The following is a 19051-nucleotide window of genomic DNA, read 5'->3' on the forward strand; positions in this document are numbered from 1 at the left end:
GCAGAACCAGGTAGCATATGGCTTTCCTTAAGATTTTCCATAACCCCGTTTCTGTATGGAACACAAATTCGTCTCTTACACTTTGTTTTGACAAACATCTAATATCTTTGGACTTTCCATGTTCAAGCATAAATTTTTTTCTTTTATATTCCTTTCCCAATCAATAACAAAAAGCTTGTTGAATTTTATTGCAAAATTATTTACATTTTTAACACCAGCAGTTTGTCTTAAAAAAAAAAAGAGTCTGGCCTGTGTTACGCAGTCCCTATAACTAACAGTGGAAGGCAGCACGCTCCCACAACTAAACAAGCTGCTTTCGTGGCTTCCCTCACGATGCCAAGACCAGACAAAAGGCAACCCGCTAACTCATCCATGGTATCTCAAGAAAAGGTTCCCATTATTGAGGTATTTTGGGTCTTCCCGACTGTTGTCAGTCTGGGTTTACAGCGGAGGGTGCGCCTGCCCGAAGCTGGCTCCCGCGGCAGATGGTCTCCTGGCCGGGAGAACGGGGAAGGTGCTTCGACTGACGCGGACAGACCTGCCGGCTGGTCTCGGTTTGACAACGGTTGATGCAGTTGCAAACCCTGCAGCAGTTGGTGTGGCTGGCTGTCAGCAGCTCTATTTCTGTCTCTCGGGGAGATCCTGGAAAATAGTTTTTTACTGCTGTTTACTCTTCTGGCTGAGTGCATCCCTGCGGAGCTCCCACAACCTTTCGCTTCTCCTGTTCACTGTGTAGGCAAGGCTGTGGAGAGATCGTAGAGAGAAAGGATTGTCAGGCTGGTCATTATAGACACCTTGTTTCGTATCATCTCAGCCAATGCTTCAAAATGGTCAGGCATTGGAACAGGCTGCCCAGGGAAGTGGTGGAGTCCCCATCCCTGGAGGCGTTCAAAAAACGTGTAGATGTGGCACTTTGGGACATGGTTTAGTAGGCATGGTGGTGTTGGGGTGATGGTTGGACTCAATGATCTGAGAGGTCTTTTCCAACCTCTGATTCTATGATTCTATGAAATTTCTTATCCCATGCCTGACAGAGACAGTCTGAAGTCTGTGCAAGACTTCCAAGTCAGATGCCAATATGGTAAGGGAGGCAACTAGGAAGTTGTGCTTGGATTGTATGAGCCTGCTGGCCGACATATTTTTCTGCTTTCTGTTGCTCAAATTTGTAGTATGTGGTTTCACTCTTTTTAACTGATCATGCAGCAGCACTTCTCAGATGACTTTCCTCATGTCTGTACAAGCAATTATATTAATTTCCCTTCAGAATGGAGAGATTTATATGATCAATACTTTTTAAAGATTAATATTAGAAACTGTGTTATGTTCTACACACAACTTCTGTTTGCATCAACTCGGAGACTGAAACCAGAAAGCAGTGGTGTGCTTATTGAGTGGAGTTTGTCTTAAATGCTTAGGTGGGCACTGACAAACTGCTGGATACTGAATTTGGTCTGAAGTTTTAAGTGTTGTCTTGTGGCTTATCTGCTGGGCTGTGTCTGCATCTCACATGCAATTAGTGGTCCAACCACTGTTCCAAACTCAATGCCACTGCCCGAGGTCCCTCTGCTCTTGGGGCTCGCTCTCCTCGTTGGTGCAAATGGCCACATCCACACCCTTCTCTCGGCCGTGCCCCGCGGTGCTGCACTCTCAGGACACCCGCGAATCTCAAGGGCATTCACCCATGGCCCGGTCCACCAGCCTGTGCAGCATTTTTGGCAAGGCCGTCCCTGCACTGGTGGTGGACCCCGCCTGGGTGTACCACACACCTACGCCGGGCAGCCCTGCCTGCTCTGCACCCCTCTTCCCGAGCCGGGGGAGTGTGACAAGCGGAACAGAAGGAGTTTAGGAAAGAGCCGGAGAAAGACCTTTCGGCAGCTTGTGGGGCTCTGGTATCTCTTCTGGGATTGGGGTGTGCACGCTTCCTAACGCGAGACATTTCCCAAGGGGTGCCAGCTGCGGAGGGTGCAGTCTGTCTCTGGCAGCTGCCGCCGTGGTGGGTACCTCAGCCAGGTCCTCAGCTGCTCCTGGGCGGCTGCTGCGCGGGGTCTGCGAGCGCTGCCTGTGGCACCGGCTTGACGCCAGCACAGCAAACGCCGTCAGGATTGCTCTTGCTTCCCGTGAACCTCACAGCCCCTGCAGAGACGGCAAACCTCGTGGCTCCAGAGACACAGAGTGCTTTGGAGGGCTTCTAACCAGATCTTTGGCATAATTGTGTTGGACCTTACTGAGGAGACCACAAGTTATCCAGGCTCTGCAGCTGTATAAAAAACCCCAAGCCCATTCAAACTAAGAGCGCATAGGTGGCTTCCTCAAGCTATCCACGGGGACAAATTCTTCAAGGAAAGGCAGGCAATTTAAACTCCAGCCACGTTTTGGCTTCACCCTTAAAGGCTCTTTAGAAACAAAGAGCTTCCCTGTAGCATCAGAAGGACTGTACAGAAAAATTTTTCTCTTTGCTCTGTAAGCCCTGGCTACGAGTTGAGACTGTGCATCCACCCTCTGACCATGTACCTGTGACAAGCAAGTTCACTACCATGGCTCGTGAGAGAACATACATGGCATACTTAGATTGCAAACACTGCAAAACCCCACAATAAGCAAACCAAAGCCCCAAAAGCAGAGGAGAGCCCCCTAACCTTCAAACGCCTGGGTGACTCCAATCCTAACAGCCCCTTTGTGCTGCTGACCAGACTTCCAGGCCGGGGGACACACGCTTGAATTTTTAACCATCTTGCATGGTTAATTAGAAAAACTAATGGCAACACACACTGCAGGCCATCTTCACTAGGCCACAGAGGTGAGTGAAATTTACCTTCTCAGGAGATTGAGTCTGGTAAATAGTTTGAATAAACTGGCAATAAACATATTGAAGGAGTGGATGATTCTTCTTCAAAAAACTGGACTGGACACTCAAAGCTCAGTAGGCTGGCAGATGGCAGAGAAACGTCTTCTTGGACAGGGGAAGGGATTTGGGTTCTCAGTCCATCGAGATCCTGGCAAGGGCTGTTGTGGGAAGGCAGCAGGCTCTGACTCTTGGAGGTTACAACCCTTCTGCAACAGCCACCAGATTGTTTTTGGAGCAGGAATGAAAGCTTGCACCAGGAGTTATCCCAGCTCTTTCTTGCTTGCCTGGCAGAGAGGGGCCATAATCCGAACTGCGGTGCACTAGGAAGATGCTGAAATGAAGATTCTCCTCCCTGTAGTTATTACACTAAGAAATACATATCCTTCTGTCTTGTGCCATCTCCACATGACACTTTTGATGGCTTGCTTGTATTGGTTGCCTTCAACGTTCCTTTGTTGCTCTTCTTAACTTTGTAAAATGCTATTTAGTTATGAGAATTTTTTTCTGTTTTGTGATCATGACAGAAATTCTGCTTTTCGATTTTGTAGTCTAATTGTATAACAGTCTCTCATTTTAGAATCATAGAATCATTTAGGTTTGAAAAGACTGTTAAGATCATCGACTCCAACCATAAATCTTAATTTGTTGGTCTTAATGAAATTTCAGTCAGAAATTCCCACCAGTCAGAAATTCCCACCAAAATCCATGCATGAGGAGAGGAGGAAAGGGCAGAGAAAGGGATGTCTGTTGCCTAGATTAACTAACAAAATTTTAAATTGTCCCTTGCTGAAGGATTAAACTAATAGGTATGGAAAGAGAAACCTTAAGCTTAGTGTGCTGTGACAGGTTTTTAAACAGCTAACAATGAAAGACATCACCCAAGGAAGATGCACTAGATCCACAGCATCTGCATTTTACTAATTAAACAAAACAAATGGTCAGTGTCAGGTCAGGCTGCAGCAGGATACATTCCTGTGACCCTAGTCTGGAAAAGTAAGGAAATAAAAAAGTTAAAGGGGGAGAGACTGATCTTTGCTCTTCGTTTTATTCGCACCATTGTTCATAATGCAAGCTGATTATCCATTAATCTTTTGATCTTACCTCTGATCTGTTATGAGACATGGACTGCAGCACAGAGCTTTGACCACGACCTCATGCTGTTGTATAAATCCCACCATTGCATTTGGATGCTCTGTATGCCACGCATGCGGGAAATGCCGAGTTCCAGCAAGAGGGGAGCAAGGTTTTGCGGTAAAGAGCATGCCTGGTGAAGCTGAGCTTTAGGATCTCTCCGGGAGGTAGCTAATGCTTAAGCAGTGGGAGCAGACTGCAGAAGGAGATGACTACTGTGACTCATGAAGGTTAATCTTGCACAGTCAAAATGCTTAATAAAGACTGGAGTGTTGAGCTAAATTTTAGGCTTCTTGTGATGACCTAGGCAAATAAAGGGTGGGAAAGGGAACTGAGAGTCTTAAAAAAGCAGAAAGTCTTGCAAGGCACTGGAAGGTTGTCTTTACTGCGACACAGGTCTCAACGAAATGCAGCTCTTGTGATATTCCTGTTAAGAAAATTTCATGGTTTATAAGACACTTTTCTCATGCCTATGCAAAGCGACTTTTAATTTCTTCAATTTTTTTTTAAAAGAGGGTTCTGGAAAGTTTGTGTTCTTAATGTGCAGTCTCATTACAAGTGAAAAATATATAAGGTTTTTAACTTTCTGGAGGTAACCTTTGGTCTACTGTATATCTATTTATAAAATTTAAGTAAAAGGGAACTGACTGTAGTACTGTATTATTTTAGAGAAATCATTTAAACAGCTCTTAGCCCTGATCATGAATATAGTTATATATTTTATTTTTAAGTTGTCCTTCAGAGACAAATATCTTATTCTCTTGTTATATCTTGTAAGTATTCAAGAGTTGTGTGCCGCTGCCACTCACATACTCGGACAAACGAATGGAGAGAGTGAGAACACGGACTGGCAGAGGACCTTCTGGCAGTCTGTCACACAAAGAAAATGCAAGTAATTACTTTTCTGAAGAAGCTATGATGGTGAATCAATCACACATACCACTTCCACAGTTAACAGATGTTCCTATTAAGTTTCTGTGCTGTAAGTGCGCATAAACAATTAAGAGAAAAATAGAACTCTTTTGCATAGCTTTTTACAAAGCTAACAGTAATAGGATAATAACAGGGCAGGGCAGATTTAGAAACAATCCACAAAGAAAAAGTTGAGGACCCTCCAGAAATGTCATCTGAGCGGCAAAGAGCCCAAAGAATTGCAGGAAGCCCCGCGACAAGAAAAGGTTAAAACTCCTAAGGTGAAGGGAAATGTGGTAATAATGTTTTTCATTTTCTTGCAAGAAATGAAAAGCAATGCAGAACCATAATGAGTAAACACTAGACAGTATACAAAGAGAAAATATAATTTGTGTGAGTCATCACTGCTAGCACGGAAAAACCTTCAATCAGATACTACTCTGCTAGCCATAGGTAACATTCACTGAAACACCTGGCTGCTCTCAGCTCACCTCAAGCTTATGAAGAGCCCTCCTACAGCTTCTTCTGTGCTTCCTATTTTTGGCTGCAACAAAGCTAAATGAATTTCCCCCAGATAACTGCAAACACGCACGTGGCCAACGCAGTCAAACGTGAGACTCCCAGAGCACAGGGTTGCTGTCAACTGCCCCGTTCCCTGCAGCTGTATCCCGTTCCTAGATGCAGATCTCAAAATAACATTTCTCTGGGCAAAGGACTAGCTTACTTTAGCAGCCCTGAGATTAGGAGAACTGGATTTGTTTTTCAAGGGTAATTTTCCTGCAAAGATTGAGGCCCGTGGCAACTGGGGAGACAGACTGACAATTTATAGTGGCATTCCTTATTGTACTCGTGGACAGTAGTGGTACTTCATCACCAAGACTTTTCCTAGCTTCACAACGGCAATGTCAAATAAAATTTAAATAATTTCTTTATAACAGAGATTAAGTCTTGAGAAATTCCCCAAAGGATCAGACTCTCATTTAGTTACCTTTCAAAGCTCAATAAAGTAGACTACATCACAGCATTGTTTCCAGTAGCACTGTTAATTTTTCCAGTTTTTCAATACTCAAATCTTGATTTCTGATAAAATAGTAACACAGTTTGACAAAAATTGAAAGCAGCCATTGCCTCTGATAGCACTGTTCAAATACAGATAATGTTCACCTTTTCCCCCTCATTTTCATTAATATCTGTTTCTGTGGAAGTATTCCACCCACTGTGACTCATCACCACTGATCATCTTCAGCACTTGCGGTCTCTCCAAGGACTCAACAGGGATTTTTGCAGACTGAGAGCTACGCCCCGCTAAAGAAGACCAAGCACTGCTATGCAGAGCTTTCAGCACAGGACAGGACAGAGGCAGTGCCATCTGCTGAAGCTATTTGGGACATAATTCTGAGCTGAACATCTGTAGCAGCAGCAATCCTGAGTCTGACTGAACCTGAAAATGGCATGGGTAGGAACTGAGGAGGAAACTTGATTTCTCTTCCTGTTATTAACTCGTCGCATCGACAATGAGCAAGACACTCTGGCTCTACCTGCAGAAGTTTTTGTTGCCACGTGTTTCCCACCGCTGATACCATCTGCCCAGTCCCGCAGGCTGCAGCACCAGTGAGACCATGGCATCAAGGACTCCCGTTCACCTGTCAGTGTTTTAATGCTGTTCTCATTCAGTCTCATCTAGAGCTACTTGGAAGAGGATGATGAGTGTGGGAGATTTGCTTGGTCCACTTTCCAACTGGAATCAAAACTAGCATCTAGAGTTTTCTAGTCTATTCTTATACTCACAAAACATATACTCATTCGGAAGAAGGTAAGCAGGAACAACAGACCAACGTGCTGGCAGGATTGCTTCTTGGAGGAATCTGCTAATGTGCATTTTTCAAATTCTGTTTCATACTGAGGGCTCTCTCTGGTTCTTTGTCAGATGGCAAACCCCATTTTGAATGTGGAGCTTGTTTGCTCCCTTTTTCTTGTACACCAAAGTTTGGCTGAAGCTTTCACAGAGAGCTGTGTGGAAGCTGCACTGGCTGCTGCTGGTAGCCCTGTTGTTTCTCAGTGCTCAGCCCCAGGAAGCTGCACGGACATCGGTCATGCGGGAGGACTGATCTATATACCACCTGGCAGAGGAACAGGTTATGGAGAAGCAACTGTTGGGCACAGTCTCCGGCACATGGATAAAAAGCTGCAGCAAGCAGAGGGACAGACGTTGTGATCCAAAGGAGAGGCGGAGCCCTTCCAGGCTCTGGAAAACCCTGACCAGTGCCTAAATGTTACTCAAAAGTGGTGAGAAAATTACAGTTATGACAAGGTATAGGCCTTCTGTGCATGTGTGCATGTTCATTTCAATACACATTGAAACATACTCACATTTCAGTATACACTGAATATACTTACGCGAGATAACATCAGAGGTGACATAGTTCAAAACTATTCTGTGCCCATTTACCTCAGCTTCCACATTTCTAAAAACGTGGATGCTTTCAGGAGTGCCCCAAGACCAGGCTCCTGGAAGGTGTGGATGCTTACGTTGCCAGGGTGTTTTCTGTATAAGCCCCAGACGCCTAGATAGATGTGCTTTGGGACTCTGCTTCTCTGAAGTGACACTAACTCCTCAGCAAGCGCCACAGAGCTACGCCAAGCTGGCTGGAGCCACAGAAAGGCGACAGAGATCCATGAATCTCAAAGCAGCTAACACCCATGTGGTCACCACGCAGCAGCATCTACCAGAGGGAACTACAGCAGGGGTGCACATCACCCACCAGCTCTTGTTCAGCTGGGACCTTGCCCGGGAGTTACCAGGAAGGGGGTGAAACAAGGGAGGATGTTCTGATAACGACCACTAGTGTAGACGTACTCTGTCTCTTTCTTGCTTACTCATGACGTACCACTGAAGTTAAAAAGTAGAACAGTGAGTGGATCATACAGCTGGGCATCAACAGCTCAATATTTCTGAAATACAACTTCATAGCATATTATCTATAAACGTTGCTTTACAGTGTTCAGTGCTATTTATGTTTTTGCTTATTTGTATTTTTTATATTTTACATGTATTCTATATCCCATAGGCAGTTCCTGAATTCAATTTAGATTTTGTTTTTTCAATTGATCAGGCCCAGTAAGTAATCTTTAGAAAATTTGTTTATTCTGTTTGTTCCTGTCTTCTTCCTAAGTGTGTTTGATGAGTGGGTGATTTGTTTTTGCTGTCATTACAAAAACCATATGTTGATGTGGTCTTATGGAGGAGTGTTTTTATTATTTTAAGAGTTCAACTAAGGATGTTTCCAAAGGACTCGTAATTGCTCTTCTGAGTACAAAGGCTGAACAATGACTGGCTTACAAATAATGCCAAAAATCTGTTCAGCTCAGTCTAATTATTTCAAAGACTAAAATCTGTTTCTCAGAAATGTCTTCTTTCCACAGTCTGAACTTTTTAAGAAACCAAGTTATGTTTACTCAAGTTTTCCATGGATTTATAGTCCAAGTGCCAGGAACAAAGGAAAGTGTCCATTTTTTCACATATATGTCGATGTATGCAAACACCTTAAGGCTGCTCCTGTCTTCATGTGAAATGTATTATGCCATAGCATAACTGAGGATGGATCCTGCAAGGACTTTTGAACGTGGGTAGGTGTCCTGGGTGAACAGGGAGAGGAAAGTGTCGCTGCTCAGATGGCTGAATCGCCTAGGGGGTGTGCAGGAACCAGATTGGTGCTGAGTTTGTGTAGGGTACCTGTGACCTCCATCAGTAAAGGAGCCGGCACAGTTTGAAGCAGGCACGGATTTTCACTTGTGGGACATTTGCTCCTATCCCTCAGGAGCAGAGCACTGAACTCCTGGCTGCCAACCTGGTGAAACATCTACTTTACAACATTTGGTGGAAAAGGTTGGCTGTAAGTCAACGTCTAGTGCTTTCTCTCTGCTGAGGTGAGCTGAGTGCAAGACCCCATTCAGACTACTGGTGCCAGGGGGTTTGGCTGTCGTCTCCATGGCCATGGTCAAAACTGGAGGGAATTTTCTGCCAGGGGACTGGAAGCTGTAGTGATGCTGGATGGTCAATATTCCTGGAAATAACACCTTGGGCGGCTGTTTGGCATCACAAGTGAGCAAGAGGCAACTGCTGAAGACTAGGTTTTGACACAGATGGTATCAATTTACCCCATAAATGAGAGACCCATTGGCATCTGCGGGACTACATGCAAAATAAGGAATGCGCGGTAAGTGTAATGGTGGTAGAACTGGTCCCTAAATTGGCTGGTCTCTAAGGGACTGAATGCTACACTGGCAAAAGGAGAATTGCTGAAAGTGCCTCAGTGCTCAGTAAAAGCTGCTAAAGAGGGAAGTATATGGCAGAGATTCAGCTATGTATTTTATATATAAAATATCAGGTAGGGACTATTATTCAGTACTGCAGAAGTAAAGAAAATGAGAAGAGGAAAATAGCTGTGCAGCTGGCCAAGACCTTGAGAAGGACAGACTTTTCGGAATAATTTTCAGAAAAACAATTTCAGTCCTCCCTGCTGCAAAGCCTCCTACACAGCCCTTGCAGAGAGCCTTTTAGAGGAGAACTTTAAACAAAGGAGTGCAATAGCATGGCAACATTTTGTGAGCAGAAATATGGCAAATAAATGCTACACGTTTATAGGTGCATGTCAGCCAAAATAAGTTGCTGATGAAACTACTTTCTTGTGGGTTGCAATAAGAAATGAACGGGGGGGGGGAAAGCAGAAAATACTAATTCTGCAGTGAGAGGAAACATGTCATATTAAGTGTGATACTAATGCACTTTGAAAACATGTATATATATAATTTCAATGTTATATAAACCATACGTATATTATATAAATGCCATTAGGTTATAAATATAACCTGAAATAAATGTACATGCATTTCTATTTGTGTGTGCTTGTGTATATAAAAATATATATAATGTAAAATCTGTATTATTAGATTATTGTTGAAATGAACTGTGTTTTTTTCTCCATAATCCAGTAAGATTATAGAGGAAGTTGGCTCAGTGGTCAAAGCCACAGTCTGGGATTTGGGTTCAGGTGTCATGTTGTCTCAGACCTCCTACACCATGGCAGGTGGGGGTCTCTGTGCCTTATCTGCAATGTCTCTCAGAAAGAATTCAAGAGGATAAATAATTTAAAGAATGAAAAACTCAAATCCACAGTGATCAGGGCTAGCTAGATACCTTAGATGAACAAAATAATAATGGGCAATTTTTTCTGAAGGATTCCTTTGTGGGAATTCCTGCTCCATATTTCCTGGCCTGCAGCAACATCTTTTGCTGATCATCAATTTTTGGGATATCATATGATTGTAGCATGGGGTTTGAAAGGCAGTGTGAATGACGAACTCTGTCATGGTTGTTGACTGAGGAATGGGAAGTTGTATTCCTGACATTGCATTGGTTTTGATCCAGGCTTATTATGATAAAGTGGTCCAGCTGTGGAGCCCTCAGCACAGCAAAGGCATGGACCTGTTGGAGCAGGTCCAGAGGAGGCCATAAAAATGATCAGAGGGATGGAGCACCTCTCCTGTGAGGAAAGGCTGAGAGAGTTGGGGCTGTTCAGCCTGGAGAAGAGAAGGCTGCGGGGAGACCTTACTGCAGCCTTCCAGTACCTGAAGGGGCCTACAAGAAACCTGGAGAGGGACTTTTTCCAAAAGCAGGTAGTGATAGGACAAGGGGTGATGGCATTAAACTAGAAGAGGGTAGGTTTAGACTAGATGTAAGGAAGAAATTCTTTCCTATGAGGGTGGTCAGGCACTGGCATAGGTTGCCCAGAGAAGTTGTGGATGCCCCCTCCCTGGCAGTGTCCAAGGCCAGACTGGATGGGCCTCTGGAAGGTGTCCCAGCCCATGGCAGGAGGGTTGGAACGAGATCATCTGTAAGATTCCTTCCAACTCAAACTATTCAATGATTCTATGACTCTAAGTGCAATAGACTTAAAAAACCTGCAGACATCTAACTGCAAACCTCTGTCTCCAGAGGACCAAAGCCACAGGTCTCCGTGGTCCTGGGCAGATGAGGCCAGGAACCTGGCACACAGCCTCGCAAGGCTGCGCTTCCAGCAGGGAAGCCAGCCTACGTGGTGCCTGCCACCCCGGAGAAGCCGCATGCGCCTGACCCTTCGCTGGAGCTTCCAGCCCTTTCCTCACGCCAGTGCTGCAGCTTACATTGCTGCACCGCCAGCATCGCAGAAGGGATCGGAGACAAAAGCCATTCTGCCCCAAAATGGGTGCAGTGCAGGGAAATGTATCAACACAAGACACAACCCGGTTCCTGTGTCTTAGATTTGCTGTCTCTGGGATTTTATCGGGCCTCTCAGACTGTGGCATGAGCAGACCACGAGCAAGGGCAGATCAACACTGCCTCTGTGCGTGGGCTGCAGCCAGCCAATGCTTTCACAGCCTGGACTCTTCCAATATATTTTCCCTGGTTCACAATTCAAAACAAACGCAAATTACTCTTCTGCTTTGGAAATTATGCTGAAAATAATCCCCTCTTCTAGACTTCAATGAATAATGGGGTCCCTCAAACTTGTCCTGAACCCAAGGGAACACATGCCATTGGTCCCTACCCTATGGAGACTGTAGGTTACAAACATAGGGACAAGCAGAGGTGGGGCTTGAAGGGAGGGCTGAGAAGCAGTTTTTCTCTTTTTTTTTCTGGTCCTTCTTTGATTGGCTTGGTATGATGCACTTACATTGCCAGTTCCAGTTGCCCAAAAGACTGAAAGTGGCTATAATGTTGTTGTTCGTATTTGTTAATCAAACCAAAGAACAGAAACCTCTCCCTTAATTGGCTGTGTCGTAGCACAAAGGCAGCAAGCAACTTTTTTTTTTTTAAAAAAAAAAGGCAACGTTGAGCTTGTTACAGGGTATTTTCTTGTTGAATATTGCCTTTTGGTTCGTACTGGCCAGAACAGCCAACTGGAGACACTGCTGAACATTGTTAGTCTAAAGCAGTGGACCACTCCTTTATGAAAATGAAGTCGTGTTTGCCATAGTCTATGTTTCTGGCACGGTCAGTGGGAAAGCACGTATTGTAGCAACTTTGGTATAATGCTATCCCTGTATCTGCTACATGGCACTGTGTGCCCATCACTGGTGGAAGCCGGTAGGATGGACAGGATGGTGGCCTCCCCAAAGCTGAACTGCAGCTAAACCCTAGGGCAAATCTCTGGTTTAACTCCTAGACAGAAACCCACCCACTAGTTTTCTTTGGGAAGAACAAGAATTCAAGTATTGGTTTGGCCTGAAAATTGTTCTGGCTACCCCGAAGGCAAAGGGAAGGTAATTCTGCAAAGCCACAAGAAGAAAGTATTTTAATTCACAAATCAATTCCCTGACTTAAAATGTTAATTTTTATCTAACATTTTCCTTACTCCAAAGCCACACTGGGTTTCAGTTACATTTCCTTTGAAACCAGAAAGTGATCATACTGAAATGCAATGAAAAGAACCAAAAATACATTTTTCCCCCCCTCTTTGTGCCTTTCCCTGCCTCCCCAAATGTTAGAGGAGCAAAACTGGATGCTACCATTGCATGAATTTGGGGGCAGGAGCAAATGCTGCAAAATGCCATCAGGGAATCAGTACATTTAGCACACAATGGGTATTTCAGAAGAACTTTTTAGCTAGAGCTAGATGCAGACGGGTTGTGGCTCTGGTGGAATAGCTGGCAGGGGTTTCTGCGTTCAGCTGAGCTGACCGAACGCGTAGCAGAGAAAGGCCTCTAACTGTGCTTGCTCTGTGCAGTTACATACCTTGCACCAGATGGATTAAAAGACCCTGAAATACACAGGGGAACAAAGGGAAAGGAAAATGCATACCTGTAGTCAGTGGCAGAGAGAAGGCAGCAGCTGCTCAGGGTTCCTTGGGTGAAGGCAGGGTTGGGACCTGCCAAGAGACTAAGCGGCGGTTTCACAACCTATTTGTCAAGAAGGATAATTCTGAGGTAATCCACATCTGAGATGCTGCCTTCATGCCACTAGCAAGAAGATAATATCCGTCTGTCCCTGCAGTGTCTGTTTTGAAGGAAAGGAGAGAAAAGCAAGTTTCTCTTTATCTCAGGAACAGAAGAAATGCCGTTGTCTTACACAGAGGCAGAAGTGTACGTAAGACTTAAAAGATCTGCTGGTATTCTGATGCTAAATGTTCTTACAGCTTGCACTGTCGCTTTCACACGTGCAACGCAGACGTGAAATACTGCCAAATCGTCCTGTTAGCATTTGCCCATTCTTTGCAAAGTGGTATGTGGCTAAAGATTATGCAGAACAGAGGAGATAGGGGCCTGCTCCTAGGAGGATCGATTCATTGCCCTGTAATGGATTTTTATTAGCTTGTAATGAAATGTGAGGAATTAATCACAGCTCAATTACACTTATAAATACATTGCTGTATTTTAATGTGTGCGTGCATGTTTGTCTGTTTTTAATTACCCAGCAAATGCGAAGTTAGGATACTAAGATCAAGGAATTCAGATCTGTCCCTCAGTGAACAACATCGCTGCCTCGCCACACAAAGCCAGGCTGGGAATGAGCATAAAGAAGCAGGGAACAGGCGACTTCCCCAGCTGGCAAGCAGGAGGACTGGCAAATCCAAGAGGTCAGAAAATCTGATGAAAACCAGATCTCTGCTCTCCCTCCTTGTTTTTGACTCCCACGTCTCCCTTTCTCAGCCTGAAATTCACTGTGCTTGTTCCCAGCGAGTGCCCACCTTGCCCACTCCATCATACTTCTGGGGTGAGGTGGGTGACCCTGTGCTTCACCCTCGCCAGCCGAGGAGTGCTGCTTGGGGTTCGGGCATCTCTCTGTCCTCTCAGCTGGCTCAAATTTATCCCAGGGTTCTCTTTTTTTATCTGGCTCGGTAATACTGGGTAGCCCAGTTTACTTTTGGCCTTGCCTACCGGCAATGTCAGGCAAAGACAAAATTAAACTGTGGGTAGACAAAACATAAGGATGTTTCTACAGTGAAATGTGATACATATTAAAAACAACTCATTCATTAGCACTCACATTGTGAACGTATTAAAAACTCGTGGTTAACATAAATCTTTTAAAAGAGTTTCTAATTTAATGTGTAGTGCTGCAAGCAGATGCTTTCTGTTTACAAAATCAATGGCATCTTCCATGGAATAAGGAAAAAATCAGACATGAATTTTTATTTCTTTCCAACAAAGTCCAAAAAAAATCCCTTTGGTACCTTACACATACAGCAGCGACAGAGTCTGCTTTGAGTAAACGTGTTTGCTAAAGGGCAGTCTTATACAAACACTGTTTAACATATAGTATCATGCCTTCTCACTTCTGCATATTAATTTATGCTGACACCAAAAGAATTTGAATAGTATTTTGTAAAACCTCTTTAAATTCTTTACTGAGATTCCTGTGCAGTGCTGAGGTCTGTATCTAGCGCTAGAATGTGATGAAAGTTGCTCAAGCAATAACAATATTGAAATAGGGAATGGAAGCACATTACTGAACTTCAGAGAGAAACCAAGGGTCAGCCACTACTTCACAGTTGGGATCACGTGGACGTAGGTAAAACACATCAGCAGTTTCCATGCAGGGGACTGCTCAAAGCCGGTGGCAGAAGTGAGTACAGTTTGAACAGAGTGCAGGTTGTCCTTCATAGTTATGCGGATAAAGGTCTGTTGTGGTGAAACTGAAGGGTGTGAACATCTGATCTCAGAAGGTACCTCCAGCAGCCTGAGGTGGCTCTGAAGTCCTCCCTTCTCTCCTTGACCACTTGAGATATCCAGAGGACTTAGAGAAAGACACCCCAAACACACACAAAACCCACACACGTCTGCGAGGTCTTTTCTAGCCCTTTTCTCCAACACAAACCATTGTACCTGCTCATGTTTCTGTCTCCCAGAAGTCTCTACCCTCTCCTACACCCACAAGTCCCAAGACCCACTTTTTGAGGGGCCTCTAGGATTCTCTCTGCCTCTTCCCCCTATGATGGGAGACAGACTCAGCCCTACTCCCTATCCTCGCTCCCGAATTTGCCCAGCCCCCCGGGGCACAGGCTTGCTCACTGCCCGCCTTTGGCAGAGGCTCCCCTGGCCACCTGCGACCATCACTCGGCAGCCCCTCCCTTCCCCGTTTTCAATACAGACGCATGCACCTATAAAGGGTGATTCTGAAAACAAATTGCTTCTAATTCACACCGAACAAACTTTATTTACAGAAATTTCTCGCGTGCCCTGACAGAAGGCTGCCCGATGAAGGACTGCCCAGACATACTCAGCCATAAAGAGAAACCTGATGAGTTTTTTAAAAAAGTAGCAAACTTAGAGACCTAAGCTGCTTCTGCTCTTCAGGTGAAAAAACTTAAAACAGGCAGCAAAGTGCAAGAGAGGAGCAAGAAAGGGGATGCAACGGGGTTGTGATGTGATCCAGGGAGGCAGCTGCATGCCGGGGCTTCAGCCGCGCTGCCCTGAAACGCGTGTGCTGGAAGGCAGCTGGGCCATCGCGCCAACAGCACGACGTGGATCACGAGAGGGGCAAAAAGCTGTAAGCACCCGCACCGAGCTGGAAGATTTCTGCAGCTTCTTATTCACTGTTATAAAAGATACATTGTTGTTTTTCTAAATATAGAAAAACTTACTGTGGAAACGACTACAAAGCACTCTCGATTACCTGCGTGTAAATAAGGGCAAATTATTTTTATTGCAAATGCTATTTACTGCGTCAGACCCTGCACTCATTTTCATAGTTACACAATACGTTACTGTTACATCAAGTCAGTAGGACTTTGGAAGTGTAAATGAGGAGAGATCTCAATCACAATGACAAATTAAACGACCGCAGGCAATTACTGTGAAATCAGAAAAAGCATATTTATATCACACATAAAATGGAGCTAGTCTATCTTTTATGATGATAGTCAAAGAAAATAAGTGCAAATAGATCCTTTAGAAGACAAGGGTAATAATTACTGATTACACTGTAGTTAGGTTGTTTACGTCTGAAGTATTAAGTACAATTCTGCAAGGTCTTAAGCCATGTTTTACAGCAGCTTTTGATTGATGTTGCTACTGTAAAACATTGTGGTTTCTAAGCTACCAAACATCACATTTTTTTCTATGTTAAGTTGCATTTATTTTTATTTGGAAAAGAAACCTTTTTTTCAGCACTGTGGGCATTATATCAATTTCTTTCATAGTGATCCTAGAGTAACCTCTACACTAATGGCATCTGAATTAAGAACAACAGAGCAAAAGATTTTTCACTCACAACCTCTCAGCGGACAAGCAGATCAATAATCCAGAATTATTTGGCTCTTTCATAACACCTCATATAAAATAACTACTTTATGCTTGATGTAAGAATAAGATGACTAATCCTGGCTGATGTGGAAAGCAGATGTTTGCTAAACCTATCTTCAACTTCCTGCAAATGAAAATGTCATCTGTAAAGGTCTGTGATTTTTTAGGACAATTCATCACAGTGATTAGGCATCTCCTGAAGCAAGACGTTATCGACTCCTGGTTTGGAAGAGTTAATTCTCTCTGCTGCAAACTGATGTGAAATGGAGGAATGGCAGGGAAAGAAAGTTTTAGCTTTGGTATGAAAAATGAGCAGAAGGAAAGAGAGAGACACATCAAAAGGGAGCTTTTTACAGAGAACACACTATAAAGCTGAAATTCTGCTCCGACCTCCCTACTCACTCCCAGCACTCTGGTCAGCAGAAACACTAACTGGTGACTGATTTTCTGTGCTTCTTCGTCCCTTCTTACAACAGGGTAACCTCCAACTCAGCTACCCACCTCCGCAGCATCTGAACTACATAAAATGTTCCTACTGACCCCTGTTATTTGCTTTCCCTCTAGTGAATCCTCAACATACATCTTTATACAGAGGCATAGCTATATCCCATAGACCCTGAATTAATAAACAGAATGCTGTTTTGATTGGAACAATGCCTAATTAAAAGTGCTGCCACTTCTCCCTCTAGGTGAAGGGGTAAGCTTGGCCTCCAGAAATTTTTTTCCATCAGATCTGGATTTCTACAGATTGAAAATTTTGTAGTCAGTCTCTCCATATGTACAGCCTTTAAGCTGAACTGAAATAGATGGCAGAACTGAAAAATAAGACTGACACAGTAAATCACAGTGATTTATGAGCATTTCAGAATACGGCAAAGTTTACTCTTTCCTATTTATTAAAAAATAAATACATTATTTATAGTCTTCATTCTCATGCAGCACAGAATACTTTGGAATTGTCTTGCCAAATTGAAATAATTGGATTTTACCAATTATAGGCTCAAATTCTGGTATCCCTTGCACACTGTATATGCAGTTTCAATTTCCTGGATGCAGTACAGATTTTAGATGTCAAAAACCTATTTTATTAGTCATCCTAATACAGCCAACCAATACAGAATTAACCACTGATTTTTCAATGTCCTTTCCTATCTAGTTTTAAATATTCAAAGATATAATTTCTGCTGCTATATAGACATCAGTAACGAAATGTTTGCTAATAATTAGCCTGAATCTTGTCTTTTTAAAATTCATCTATTTTCTTTTATTTAATGAGTTACACTATAGTTCCCGTCTTGATGTTGTAAGGCTTCCTCAGTTTATGTATTTCAACTGTATATCAATACTGAATATTTAAACCTGTTTTAGAAGAACACACAAGCATCTGGCAAATATTGGGAATGGGATAACCAGGAAGCACAATAAACATGGTCAATATTCCTTTTTTTTTCCTGACAATTTTAATCTCTGTAACTGTAAACACATAACATCAAACCTTGGGATCCAAACTTTCGGGAGTTTACTCACTCCACTCCTTGAGAGACTGTTAATTAAGATAACCAGTAACACTTTCAGTTGTTTGGTGTTTTGTTTGTGTGGGGTTTTTTTTGTTTGTTTTTTTTTTTTTTTTACACCTTTCTGTTTAAATCATAACTTTTAATCTCCCTGTCAGTTTTCTTTCTTTTGTAAATTCTCTTATTACTTTTCTGCTATCGAGATGGAACTGAAATCAGAATTTCAAATGTGATTGCAAAAGCCTTGGGAAAAGAAGGCAATATACGTTGGCCTCTTAACATCATATCTCTGCTACTCAAAATTGCATTGGTCTTTTTCCTGTATATACTTTCCTGATGCCACTCCTTAGGTTTCATTCAGCATTTCTGTCATCCAGGTTTGTCCCTCCCCTGGAACAGCGTTGTTCTTGATTGCATTGCCTTAGTGGCACTAAGTCTCACTTGGCCAAGAATTCTGTCATTTGTTGTTTTCAGTCCTGCATTTGCATTATTGCATTCCTCTCTGGTGTTTGCATGTTAGAATTCATGCTACGTGATAATAATCCTTTTCCTTTTTTTCTAAATGACTTACCAAGAACATTGCTCCATGTCCCCCAGCGCTCCTTCCAGCCTGAGACATTTTTTCTCATCCTTGGTTTAGGAGAGGGCTTGCATTCCAGGTAACCTCTACTTAAGGTATGTAAAACTGAACGACATATTGTCAAATGTTCCACCGAAGTCCCAGTTACTTGCCACGGTTCGCTTCACTGACTAATCATGTGTTTCTCTTTTCGATAGTCATGTAACTGGCTAGGTTTACTGAGTTTTTAAGTTTGTTTTCTTCTTTTGAAATAACTACAAAACTAGCTATGCCAAGAATGCAAAACTGGGAACACAAAATTATATGCAAAACTATTTATCAATTAAATAAGTCTGAACTACAAAAAGTCCACAGAAAGACACTAGGAAGATAGTCAGACTTAAAAAAGCAGCAAAAAGAACATTTCAACTACAAAAAAAGAAACCTTAGAACAGCATGTGGCATTCCAGACATCTACTGTAAAGAGAAAACACTGAAGAGTGTGTTAATACAACAGGAAGAAAACAATAAAGAATTTATTAAAATTCTTAAAGAAGTTTCAGGAACATCAAAATCTAGAGTCTCGCCTTCACCCTACAAAGTCTGTTTATCACTTCATTGAGATAGTAAAAAGAAACTACTCTGTTTTAATTAAATAAGACATAGGCAGTTGGAAACATTATTAGTATTAGCTTGAAAGTAACAGAGATATTTTGAAACCTATGAAAGCAAATTAAGGATATAAGGTTCAGATATTTCCATGATTACTTTGACTTATGGGAATATCTGGGGGGGGCGGGGAAAAAA

The 19051-nt window shown here is 43.1% G+C and overlaps 1 protein-coding gene across 2 annotated transcripts in view; it reads right to left on the minus strand.

Annotated features, from left to right (window-relative positions):
- Positions 1 to 19051, minus strand: part of FUNDC1 (FUN14 domain containing 1) — a 52184-nt gene that overhangs the window by 14361 nt on the left and 18772 nt on the right. The gene's annotated exons all lie outside the window — the stretch shown is intronic.

The sequence above is a fragment of the Opisthocomus hoazin genome, chromosome 1 (assembly GCF_030867145.1).
Source record: "Opisthocomus hoazin isolate bOpiHoa1 chromosome 1, bOpiHoa1.hap1, whole genome shotgun sequence".
NCBI lineage: Eukaryota > Metazoa > Chordata > Aves > Opisthocomiformes > Opisthocomidae > Opisthocomus > Opisthocomus hoazin.